Here is a 12,259-nt window from a genome sequence, read left to right on the forward strand (position 1 = left end):
CCATGCTGGCATGCTTTGGTCCTGCCACAGAGCAGGACCATTCTGGGACATTCAACATAGCCCAGTGCGGCCAAACTGGTGATGGAAAAGTTAATCAGCATGGCTTGGTTTGGATCAACCTAAGGTGGAAAAATGTGCATGGGCTTGGGTAGGGTCAGGCTGGATTTTTTGGGGCCAAACTAAGCTCCTATAGAGATGATAAGCAGATTTTCCATTTTAATAAGTTGTGAGTTGCTTTCCTGAGATATCGACCAAATCAACAAAAAAAACTACAACTAAAAAATAACTCAGAATCTTGAGAAAACGAACAAAATACACTTGGTATCTTAGGAAAACTTAGTGGAATAAATGGACTAAGAGCTTTCTGTGGATTTGTTGATACAATGTTTATTCATGTGAAAATTTCTGGAAGCTTCATTCTTTGCTCTGACTCAGTCACAAAGCTTTCTAGTCTGGAAATGTGAAAAGGACTGTCAGGGACACTGTTCCTGCAGAATCTGCTGCAGGAGACTTTGAGTCTGGGGAGCTGGTCTCTTTTAATCTTCAAAAGCAGATTGAAGTTGTTGGAGGAAGATGCATCAGGTTGTAAATGTTTAAAGATTTTCTGTAAAGAATGTTTTTATGTTTTATGTCTACTGTTAAATGAAGCTTAGTGGAAGTTCAAGCAGGAAGACTGTTTCATTTCCATTCATCCTTTGATTTATTATCATTCATTCACACGTCTCTATTTTCCTGCTCTGGTAATCAGCTGGTATGAGTGTCTACTCACTTAAGCTCTAAACCAAACCCACTCTGCCACTACCTCCCTCGATCCAATCCTCCTGCTGCTGTCATATTTTAAAATCTGCTCTCCTCTCTTCTGCTGCTGCAACCCTCCTCCACCCCAGCTACCTCCATCACATCTCATCTGTACCCAGGTCCAGGTTTTCCACTCCACATTCCTTTCAAGCTCCTCAGAAGTCGCACCTCACCATCAGTGTCTGAACTCTGGGGGCGTATCCTATCCTGCTGTCAGCCTCACTACCTCTTCAGGTACATGAAGACATCATGATGGAGTCTATTCACCCAAGACATTTCTCATTTCCAAACCAGTAAAATAGCGTAATATTCACTTGTATTAAGTCTCTCCTGATTGAAATGTGCTACTGCCTGTCGTGGCCTTGACACACTTGATCTCAGAGAGGTTTTCCTGGTAAGATAAATTCAAATATTTGAAATATTCCTTTAATTCATTTTGATCAGCTTCAGTCTGATTACTTTGCAACATCTGGGCCCATGCTCTTAGCCTTGATTGTCCCAGGTGTTTGCTCTCTCTCTCTCTCTCTCTCTCTCTCTCTCTCTCTCTCTCTTTTTGTCGATGTAAGAAACAAGAAAAGAAATAACCTCAGCTGACATGACAGTGTCTGCTGGAGATTTAGCCAGTATAATAATTAATTACACATCACCAGAGTGAGAAAAAACCCTCAGCAGGTCATGTGACAGATCAAATCAATGTGCAACAACCCTTCTGCTAGTTAATGTCACCTTGACTCAGAGCAGGTGCTGCTTCTTCTTATTTTCTGACTCATAAACCACATCCGACCAGTGAACGCTGAGTGGGAGTTTTGTGAACCTTTACAGCAGTTTTATTGGGTATAAGGGTTTTATGGTGCAGCATCCGTGTGCTGCATTAAATCCTCACCTCTGAGTAGAGGTTAAAGCAGTGTCCAGGGGAGCGCCTCTAGAAGCATAAGTAGTGACAGTTTACCAGATATCAGTTGAGTATGTTCAGAGAAATTTACTGGAAAAGAGATATCACTAAAAGCCAAATATTATGTTAATGCTAACCTACAGAAAATACAATCATTCATCACCTTTCTTTAAGCATTGCATGTACTTTAGCTCAACATTTGAGTCCTTTTTCACTCAGACCAATCAGCCAAAACATTATGACCACACACATGGCTGGCTACACACTTTGTTCATATCGTAACTGTTTTTAAAAACCTGGAAGACCATCGACATAAGTGAAATTTCAGCAGATATTTATCATCAAAATCTTCTGAAAGTGTCACCAAACAGCAAGAAGGTTATTAGTTTGAATTGCGATCAGACAGGGCCTTTTCTGTGTTTGAGTGTTCTTCTCAGACTGTAGATTCTCTCCAGTCCAACGCCATGGTCTTTAGGCTGATTGGTGGATCTCAATTTCCCGTAGGTGTTTGTGTGACTGCTTCTTTTTGTCTTTATATTACAGCTCTGTTATTGACTGACGACCGGACCAGTCAAGGGTGTACCCCTGCTCTCCCTCAGCCTGGAATGGTTCCAGCCTCCGTGACCCTGAATGAGGTAAGTGGTTCAGATAATGGATAGATGGACGGATCGGAAAAGTTCAGCTGCCGTCTAACATAGCCCACCCACTAATAACACTCACTAAGAAGAGTTAACTGGTGTTTTCACTTTACCTTTTACTGTTCATAGTTTTATAGCTGGTCTGTTCATGGACTTAAATACTCACTTCCATTTAAAGTGCTAGAATTTTCTAGAGCTTCTTTTCCAGGCATTAAAGGGTTTCTCCAGCTCTGTTTTTCCTCTCTTTCAAGGTCACAGACCCCATAAAGACGAGGTTAAACTAGACTACTCATTTGGAAAAAGATACATTTATACTCCACCAATCAGAAAAGTTTATTGCTGCAAGACAGAACCGCTGTACTTCCCCCAAAGCAAGGATCTTTTCGGAGTAAAATAAAGATTCAGGGACTTCACTTAGGAAGCACACCGTCTTCTTTTAGAAGTCTCTGGGGAAAGTTTTAGCTTTGGAAACTCAGAAATATAGACTGATTTATCTTTTGTCTCCTTGTACTTTTGGAAGCAGTCATCAATCCACCTGTTTTTATTTTTCTTTATTTTGATGATAATAATAACCTTTATTTTTTTAGCACTCTCCAGAAAAAATATAAAGTGCTTTACAAGGATAGCAGTAACATAACTGGAATAGAACTATTGCCTGGCAGTTACATGCCTCCATGAGGTTTTCAGTTTCTGGACAGTTAAGAACACTGCTCGGTCAAAAGGAGGGACTGGGGTACTTTGTAAAAACTTGAGGGGGATCTGGCTGCAGATGACACATCTCAGATGCCCCCACTTGCAGACCACTACTGTGAGGCGTTTACTGTGTCAAAACAGAGGGTACATTATCGGTTGGTACGCTTTTAATTAAACTTTATTCATAAAAAAAGAAGTCTGGCAGTTATATTTATGAAATAATAACACTGCAAACATTTCATGAATAAAACAGTAAATAAGTCAGCCAATGCAGCTAAAGGCGATTTACTTTAGCTAAAGCTAACTTTGCCTCCCCAGCTACACAGTTAACATCATTATATAAGCCAATGAAGCTATAGGCTTTTAGCTTTAGCTAAAGCTAAAAATGCTAAATCAGGCTTCTGTTCTCATAACTACTTCTAAAACGGGTCTAGCTTTAGCAAACATAGCATAGGCTAATGTAGTTTTTTTTACTTTATCTTTTGCTCAGTCAGGTATGAAGTTATGTTACCTATGTAGCTAACATAACCAAAGTAGCTTATGTAGCAAATGTAGCTATATTAGCTTAACATTGCACTGTATGAGCTCATTAGATGCATATCTACTCTACTTATGTTGTCTAAAAAGCTAACAAACTTAACCAGCATTTGCCTTTGTTGTGTAGCTACATTACCTACGTACTGTGGCTACATTGCCTACAGAGCTTACGTAGTTCACATACTTTCATTAGCTTTAGATTAAGCTTTGTAACTACGTTGTCTACATAGCTACTGTAGCTTTGTTATCTCTAGATTTAGCTATGTTAGCTATGTAACTACACTATTTATCTAGCTAATGTAGCTTTGTTAGCTATGGCCCTAGCTACATTAGCAGGGTTGGAGTGTTTTAATGGAGGACTTTTCTCTGTAATCAGACTATTAATTCAGCTTATAAGTGTTTTGCAATCAGGTTTTGCAGGTCAGGTTTTTGACTTTTGTGCTTTGCTACCCTTACCCATACCTCAAGTTTACCACAAGTTTATATAGTTTTATTTAGAACGTCTTAGCATGTATTCCTGTCCCAACAGAGGAGGCATCACACAGTAGTGGACATGTAATAAAACCTTAAGTGAAGGAAAACTTAAGAAACACAACACATTTTGAGAGATCAAATTAATTTATAAGAACAGCTTGAGAAAACTCAACCATTCATGAACTGAACAGAATGAAAGCACAGTTGCCAAAGGTGAATCTTAAGAAGATATTTAGCAAATCATTTCAGTAGGAAAAGGGATGGCTTCACAACCTTCATACCTTAGGAGAGGCCTTTAAACTGATGATTTGTTGAATTATTAGAGATGAGCAAACGGTACATGGATCAGAGATGTAAACAAATAATTGACAGGGTTTTGATACAAATTGGAGAGTGCCACAAAGTGCAATGAGAGTGATTAAGTTTAACTTCAACAGAATCAAAGTTCAGCTTTGCTCAAGGTTTGCGAATCATAAATGGGGCTGAGTCACGTATTTATTGTTCATAAAGTAACATAAAAACTGCTGTCATGAGGGGAATACACCAGACAAAACGCAGCATTGTTACAACAGGTCAGCTAGAAGGGAAGGCAGGGGACAGCTGTGACGAGAGATAACTGTAAAAAGTCTTCTTCTTTCCTCTTCTGAATCCTCTCTTATTGATTGCCCCGCAACCACATAGCAGAAGAGAGACAGGCCCACCTACTCAGGGTCACTGTTTTTAGGGCATAATGATGGAGTGTTGCCATTAAAGAAAAGACCTTTAAAGGCCTGAGGAGTCAAGCAGACAATAACTGACTCAACTCTAAGATGCAGCGTTGCTTGCAGATGTATATCACCACTTGCCTGTCACTCTCTATCCCACTGGCACTTTCTGGTGAGCAGGGTGGGGCAGGAATGTTGAGGAGGACGGCCGTGAGAGGGAAGACAGGTGTGTGTTCAAAGAGAGTAATTGTTTTGGTCTAATTGTCTGCTCTGAAATTTGTCTTGTTCATATTAGTAACTCAGATAAATGTGTTCTAACAGCCCCCAGTCTCCCCTATTGTCCTTAAAACAGCATCATTAAGCTCAAGCACTAAATAACAGCCCTGTGCAGAGTGGATTGTATTTCTCACCTGAAATAACTTGCATTCATTGAGGTTCATAGTTCGTCAGAGGATCACACAGTCGCTTGGTTTCTCCGTGTAGAACAGCTGCTCTTCAGTGGTGCCGGGTGATAAACACACATTCTCGTTAACAACATAGCACAGCTCAAAACACTTCCTCTTCATAGCGAGCCACTGATTCCTTCTGCATATGTACCGTGGTTGTCAGGGGTGTGTTTTCAGTCTGTCTGCACCTGTCCTGCAGTTTTCTGACTGGGTGCAGGGCGGCATCAGGTGCTGGGACAGTTAAACTATGAGCAATATTAAAATAAGTTATTCAACACACACAACAGTCCAGGTTCATTGTTAGGTCTATAAGAGGCTAAACTACAGACAGCTTTATGTCTTTACTTCAACTGAGGACCAGAATAAGGGAAACATTTAAATGATGGCCCTACATAAAGATATATCTTCTATCTTCATTAATAAAATATTGTTGTAAATAAATTGTATTAATAAATATTATTATTCAGCTTCCCCTTCATTCTCTCTTTGAAGCCTCACCCATCATTGTCCACTCTGTCGTGTCCCAACACAGACTAGCTGACTTCTTTTTAGAGTGGACTAATGCAGTACTGCAGTATGCTAACCTGACATGCCAGATAGATAGTCTCACATATCCAAGCCATGGAAAATATTTCACATCAAGTACTGTGCAGAACTTTTAGGTATTGCTAGCTACACAGCTAACATCATTATGTAAGCCAATGAAGCTATAGGCTATTAGTTTAGCTAAAGCTAACTTAGTTTTGCTAGCGACGCAGTTAACGTCATCATGTAAGCCAATGAAGCTGTAGACTTTTAGCTTTAGTTAAAGCTAACTTAGCTTCACTAGCTACACAATTGATGTCATTACATAAAGCCAATGAAGCTATAACTATTAGCTTTAGCTAAAAATAACAATGCTAAATCAGACTTCTGTTTTCACAGCTTCTTCTAGCTTTAGCAAACATAGCATAGGCTAATGTAGCTTTGTTAACTTTATCTTTAGCTCATTTAGGCATGTAGTTATGTTACCTTTGTCGCTTAGATAACTCAAGTAACTGATTAAGCTATATTAGCTTAGCATTGCACTATATGATCTCATTATATACATAGCTACACTATGTTGTCTACAATGCTAATGAACTTCATTAGCGTTAGCTGTTATGTAGCTACATTACCTACATGCTGTGGTTACGTTACCTTCAGAGCTTACTTAGCTAACCTAGCTTAATTACCTTTGTAGCTTATGTAGCTTTGTTAGCTCTAGATTTAGCTATGTTAACTTTGTAGCTACACTATTTATGTAGTTAACATGGCTTTGTTAGCTATGGCCTTAGCTACATTAGCAGTGTTGGAATGTTGGAGGACAAGACTTTTTCCTGTAAGCAGACTAAGCTTAACCAAATGTTAGAGCCAGAAACGACAGCTGAAATAATGTGTAGATGCAACAAGTAAGCCGTCCGTGGGTACCACTGAGCGGGATGTCCTTGCATATGACCTGTGACATGGGAAATTAATCTGTTGAAAAATTTAACAAAGTCCCACCTTGGGTAGAGTAAGGGGTAGATGTTGCAATGATGCAAAGCATGGATGGAAAGAGATGCCGTTGAGCTTGACCTTGGCTGCTGAGTGGCACACGTGTGTCAACATGTATCAAGCTTGACTCTGGCTGCTCCTCCAGTCCTGGGTTGTAGCACATCGGGATCTGTGATGAATCCTTAGCGCCTTACAGGCATCAAACTATGCACATGACTGTATATCTGGTTAAAATCACATACATGATATTTAGGAAGGACAGGATCTTTAAAAACATCTTGGAGGGTGATTGGGCGAATATTCTGTCTGTCACATACAATACGGGCCAATCGGAGCAAGAAAAAACATGCCATGGTTTGCTCATCTGTCAATAAAAACCAGATGTGCAGTTCTGATAAAACTGCTGTTATAGCTTCACCCACATCAGCCTTTTCACCAACAGCCATTGTTTAAAGGGCTTTCAGTTGCTTCAACTAAACCATGCTTGTAGCTACTGCCTCCTTCAAAGACACTGATTGGGCCGTGTATTCTTTGGCCTGAACGAGTGCATCAGACTGAAAGTTTGCAGGATGGATCTGACTGGTGACTGACATAGAATAAGGCTGATTCATTGGCGGTGCACAGCGATTAGTACATTGGTAAAAAGCTACTGTTTTTATTTTTTAGGCTGATGTTTTTATTCTAATTAGGTTAAATTAAATCTCCTAAATTGGTGCAATTATCCTTTAGATTTACATGAATACTAAAAGTATATTTGAGAGGCTGTGATATTTCTATTTCAGTCTATTTTTTATCAGCATATTTTTAAAGTCAATTTTAAATTGATTCAAAGGTGAGATTATTTCCCACAGTATGACTATTTGTTCCAGTAAAGATGACTGTGGAAAGTACAGTTTTTTTAAACACGCTTCTAAACAGAAAGAAAAATCACTAAACTGGAATGAGGACTAGCAGGGGTTTTCCTTTGCCTGTGTGCTGTAAACAGTTGTTCGGAGATTTTAAACTGCCAAGACTACACTTCTTTGAGGTCTGTTTCAGTTTCACTTTTGCTTTTTTTCTCAGTTGTACTCTTTGAGCCTTTGGAGAATGAGGTGGTATAGAAAAAAATTCCCTGACTGTGATGCTGATGGCCGAGCTAGTGGCTAGGTCACAGCTCATGTACCGAGGTTGTAGTCTGCTGAGCAAATCCAGCCAGGGCATATCTCTGTAAAACTAAATAAAACTAAAACAGGGAAAGCACTGACCAGACTTCACCATGCAGTATTTTTTTATCAGGGCATAGTGTATATAATTTACTTCAAATTTAAACTTATAAATGTATATATAGAGCCATTTTATAAGTTCTCCCTGAAACTCCAGTCTGTCACTCCTGTGTAGTCAGAAGCATCTGGAGCTTGTCACTTCTTATTTTCATAAGAAGACTGTCAGAGCTACTGGTTCAGTCTGGAGGGACATGGGTTGGGTACCAGAGGGTCCCTGGTTCAAATCCTGGATGGGCTCAGTTTGGAATTAGACCTTGAAGTTGGAGAGATGCCAGTTAAGCTTCCAAGCACTGCTGAGGTGCCTTGGAGCAAACTCCACCCCCAACTGCTAGTCTAGGGTGCTTTCTCATGTGTCACATCACTCATCTCTCTATTTGTTCACATCCATAGAATCTGGTGTTTTACAGAGTTTTTATGTCAGCCTGTGTGTAGGGGGAGCATATTCCATCACAAATAGCAAGAAGTACTGGAATTATTATTATGAGATACTAATCTAATCATTTTGAGACCAGGGTGTGCATTTTGAATCTGAGTAAGATGCCAAAAGTGAATAAAACAGCAAAAAAATAGAGTTGGATTTTCCAAAACGTCCCTGAAGAGGACCCCTGCCCCCAGCAGAAACATTCAAACCCTTCAAAAAGCCCCCTAAAATGTCTTGATATCAAGCAAAGTCAGATAGATCCCCATTGACATACTAAAACATTAAATAAGTGGATGATAAAATGGCATGCAAATTTGTGGCAGAAGAGCAGGCATTGCCCCAGTGAGGTTGATGCTACAATTGTTTTAATTCAGTTTTTCTCTTATTAATATGCATTCAGTATCCAAACATAACGAAGAGAAACAGAGTTTTTTTTAAATTTATCAAAAAGAAATAAACAAATATCACATTGACATGCATGTTAAGGCCCTTTACTTAGCACTTCGCTTAAGCACCTTTAGCAGCATTTACAGCCTGAAGTCTTTCTGAGTGTGATGCAACAAGCTTAGCACACCTGGATTGGGGGATTTTCTGCCAATCTTCTTTGCAAATCCTCTCAAGCTCAGTCAGGTTGGATGGGGACCGTCTGTGGATGCCATTTTCCACTGCCTTTGCTCTGGCTGGGCCCCTCTAGGGCCCTAAGCCACCCCTGTGTTGTCCTAGCCGTGTGCTTAGGGTCGTTGTCGTGTTGGAAGATGAATCTTCAGCCCAGTCTGAGGTCCTGAGTGCTGCTGAACAGGTTTCATGAGGATATGTCTGTATTTTTCTCCATTCAGCTCTCCCTTAACCCTTGCTAATCCCCCAGTCCCTGCTGCTGAAAAACACCCCCACAGCATGATGCTGCCCCCACCATGATTCACTGTTGAGATGGTTTTGGGAACATGATGGGTGGACTTAACATTCAGAATTCAGGCCAAACAGTTCAGTCTTGGTTTCATCAGACTAGATAATCTTGTTTCTCGCAGTCTAAGAATCCTTCAGGTACTTTTTTACAAACTCCAAGCGGGCTTTCATGTGTTTTGTATTGAGGAGAGGTTTTCCATCCAGCCACACTGCCATAAACCTCCAGATCAGTGGAGGGCTGCAGTGATGTTTGTCCCTCTGGAACTTTGTTTCATCTCCACGCAGGATCTCTGGTACAAGTATTCTAACCCTTTGCAGCAACACCTGAAACTTTGCTAAGGTCCTCCCATTTCTCTGGATGTTTGCTGAGATGTTTTCTACACCTTGATCGGAGTCCACCTGTGGTAAATTAAATTGAGTGGACATGATTTGGAAAGCCACACACCTCTCTTTAGAAGGCCTCGATAATTCTCAAATGGAAGAAGTTTGGCACAAACAGAACTCTTCCAAGAGCTGGTCGCCTGTACAAACTGAGCAATTTGGGGAGATTGTAAATCAGACTGTGAGAAACAAGATTCTCTGGTCTGAAGAAATCAAGAAGGAACTTTTTAGCCTCAATTCTAAATGCAATTTCTGGAGGAAACCCGTCAATGACTCTGCAATGACTCTAAGCACACAGTTAAGACAAGAATGGCTTAGGGAAACTCGCTGAATATCCTAGAGTGGCCCAGCTAGAGCCCTGACTTAAACCCTATCAAATATATATGGAGAGACCTGAAAATGGCTGTCCACCGATGGTCCAGCAACTGTCCCCATCCACCCTGACAGAGCCTGTGAGGAACTGCAAAGAAGAATGGCAGAAAATACCCCAATCCAGGTTTTCTGACTAGTTATCTGGCTTTGCTAGTTGAAAAAAGATGCATCAAAATACTTTTGCTTTTATCCAAATGAGGAAGGACCTACTGTTGGTCTTTGCCTTGGGCCTCAAAATTTTTAAAAACACCCCTGCTTATGACCACTCCAACAGCCCTCTCTCTACTATAATGGTTTCCTTACTATACATCGTTTTACCCAGCTGAAACTCAGCATACAACTGGATTATGTTTCATTGGTTTCCACAAGCTAAAATAAACCAGGAGATCAATAAACACTGGCCTTGGTTGTGTCTTTGATGTGTGACTGTGTGAGTGTGTGCACATGTCTCTCCTGGACCGGATTTTTGGCACAGATTTCAAAGGCTTTATCAGATGAAGGTTAGCATTCTGCTTGAGTGATAAACAGCCGTTCTGTATGCATTATGCTGTATATGATCCTGTCAATGTGTAAGTGTGTGTATTCAGACCTACAGCACTAAAATCCACATATGTTTCACAGACCGTAATACTAATACTGCCATGTCAGCGCTGAACTGACAGGACAGTTATGTAAGCTATAAGCTGAGCAAATGTATCAGAACGACGTCAATAATATCCATCAAAAGCCCTGAGTTATAGTGGAAAACTCCACCATCAAATACTCTTCAGCTGGTATACATCATCAGTGAGAGACAGTCAACATACTCTAGGAGTCATAATGTGGTTTAATACACCTTTTTTCTTTGTGAATGGAGAGTTAACGTGGACCAAAGTCAACAATTTTTTTCAAAGTTGTTTTTTTCTCTTAACCATTTCAATAAAACGTGAGAAAAAATATTGGCATACTTCTGCTTATATTGCATTTTGTGAGGTCACCTGGACTTTAATCTTTATTTTAGCTTGGAGTGATGCCTTTTTGACCCACCACCTTACTTTTACTGTATGGTAATTTGATGCCCCATGGGAGCATATCATTGTAAGGCAGTAGTTGAAATTATTTTCTGACAAACCCCACTCTGCATTCTATGTTTACCGCCAGGCTCTGTTTCTACTATCTCAGTCTTTGGTCAGGTTCGAAATAAAAACGTCCCCCTTGTCCCTTTGCATCCCAGACATGAAGTTGTATCATAAAGTTTCTTTCTGATATGTTTTATTTCTGTTGAGACAAAAAAGTCTAAAAGAAACTCAAAACCCAAAACAGTTTTGTTTCAGGCCGTTCATGTCTGACGGCCACTCTCACAGACCGTTCATCTGAGATGCATTTTTTCCACAGAAATGCCATAAACTGATGGTTAAACCTTTTTCCATTTTTTAAATTCTACTTTATTCAAAATCAAAGCCTGGCAGCTACACTCATGAAATAACCACATTGCAAACATTACAGCAATTTAATAAGATGAATAGAGAAAAAGGATTAAATCTGTATAGACCTGTTTTGGAAGTTGTTACACAAATTGTAGCTCACTTTAGCTCTGTTGCTTTAGCTAAATCTAACATAGCTCAGCTAGCTACGTAATTAACGTTATGTCGTAAGCCAATGTAGCTATGCTAGCTTTAGCAATGAGAGCATTAGAAAATGTCGCTAAAGCCAATTTAGCTATGTAGATAACATAGCTTACATAACTGCTTTGTGCACTAGCTTTAGCTACTTAGCTATGTTATCTATGTAGCTTATGCAGCTAACACCGCTATGTAAGCTATGCTTGCTATGTTAGAATGTTTTCATTGAGGACAAACATTTTTCCTGTAATCAGACGGTTTACTGCACTTTATTAAACTTGCTTTAATAGGGTTTTTCAGGTCAAATATTTAACTTCTTAATCTCAATTAATCAAGTTACATTTTTTTTTAAATCGCATGATTCATTGTCCCTTTCAGCACATCAGCCTCTTCCTGCAGCCTCCGTGGTGCTAAATAAGTCCACCACTACTCCTTGATGTCTCATTTCAGTCACCTGCACTATGTGTTATTAAACATTTTACTTTATATTATTCCCATATTTCCTTCAAAATAACAAGTTCCTTTTTCTCTGGTCAAAAACCTTGGGCCTATCTATATAAAAGGTCTGTATTCAAACAGGAAGTCAACTACCCTTAGTTCAAAACTGTAGAAAAATCCAAAA

This window comes from Cheilinus undulatus, linkage group 6 (assembly GCF_018320785.1).
Source record: "Cheilinus undulatus linkage group 6, ASM1832078v1, whole genome shotgun sequence".
In the NCBI taxonomy this organism is placed as follows: Eukaryota; Metazoa; Chordata; class Actinopteri; order Labriformes; family Labridae; genus Cheilinus; species Cheilinus undulatus.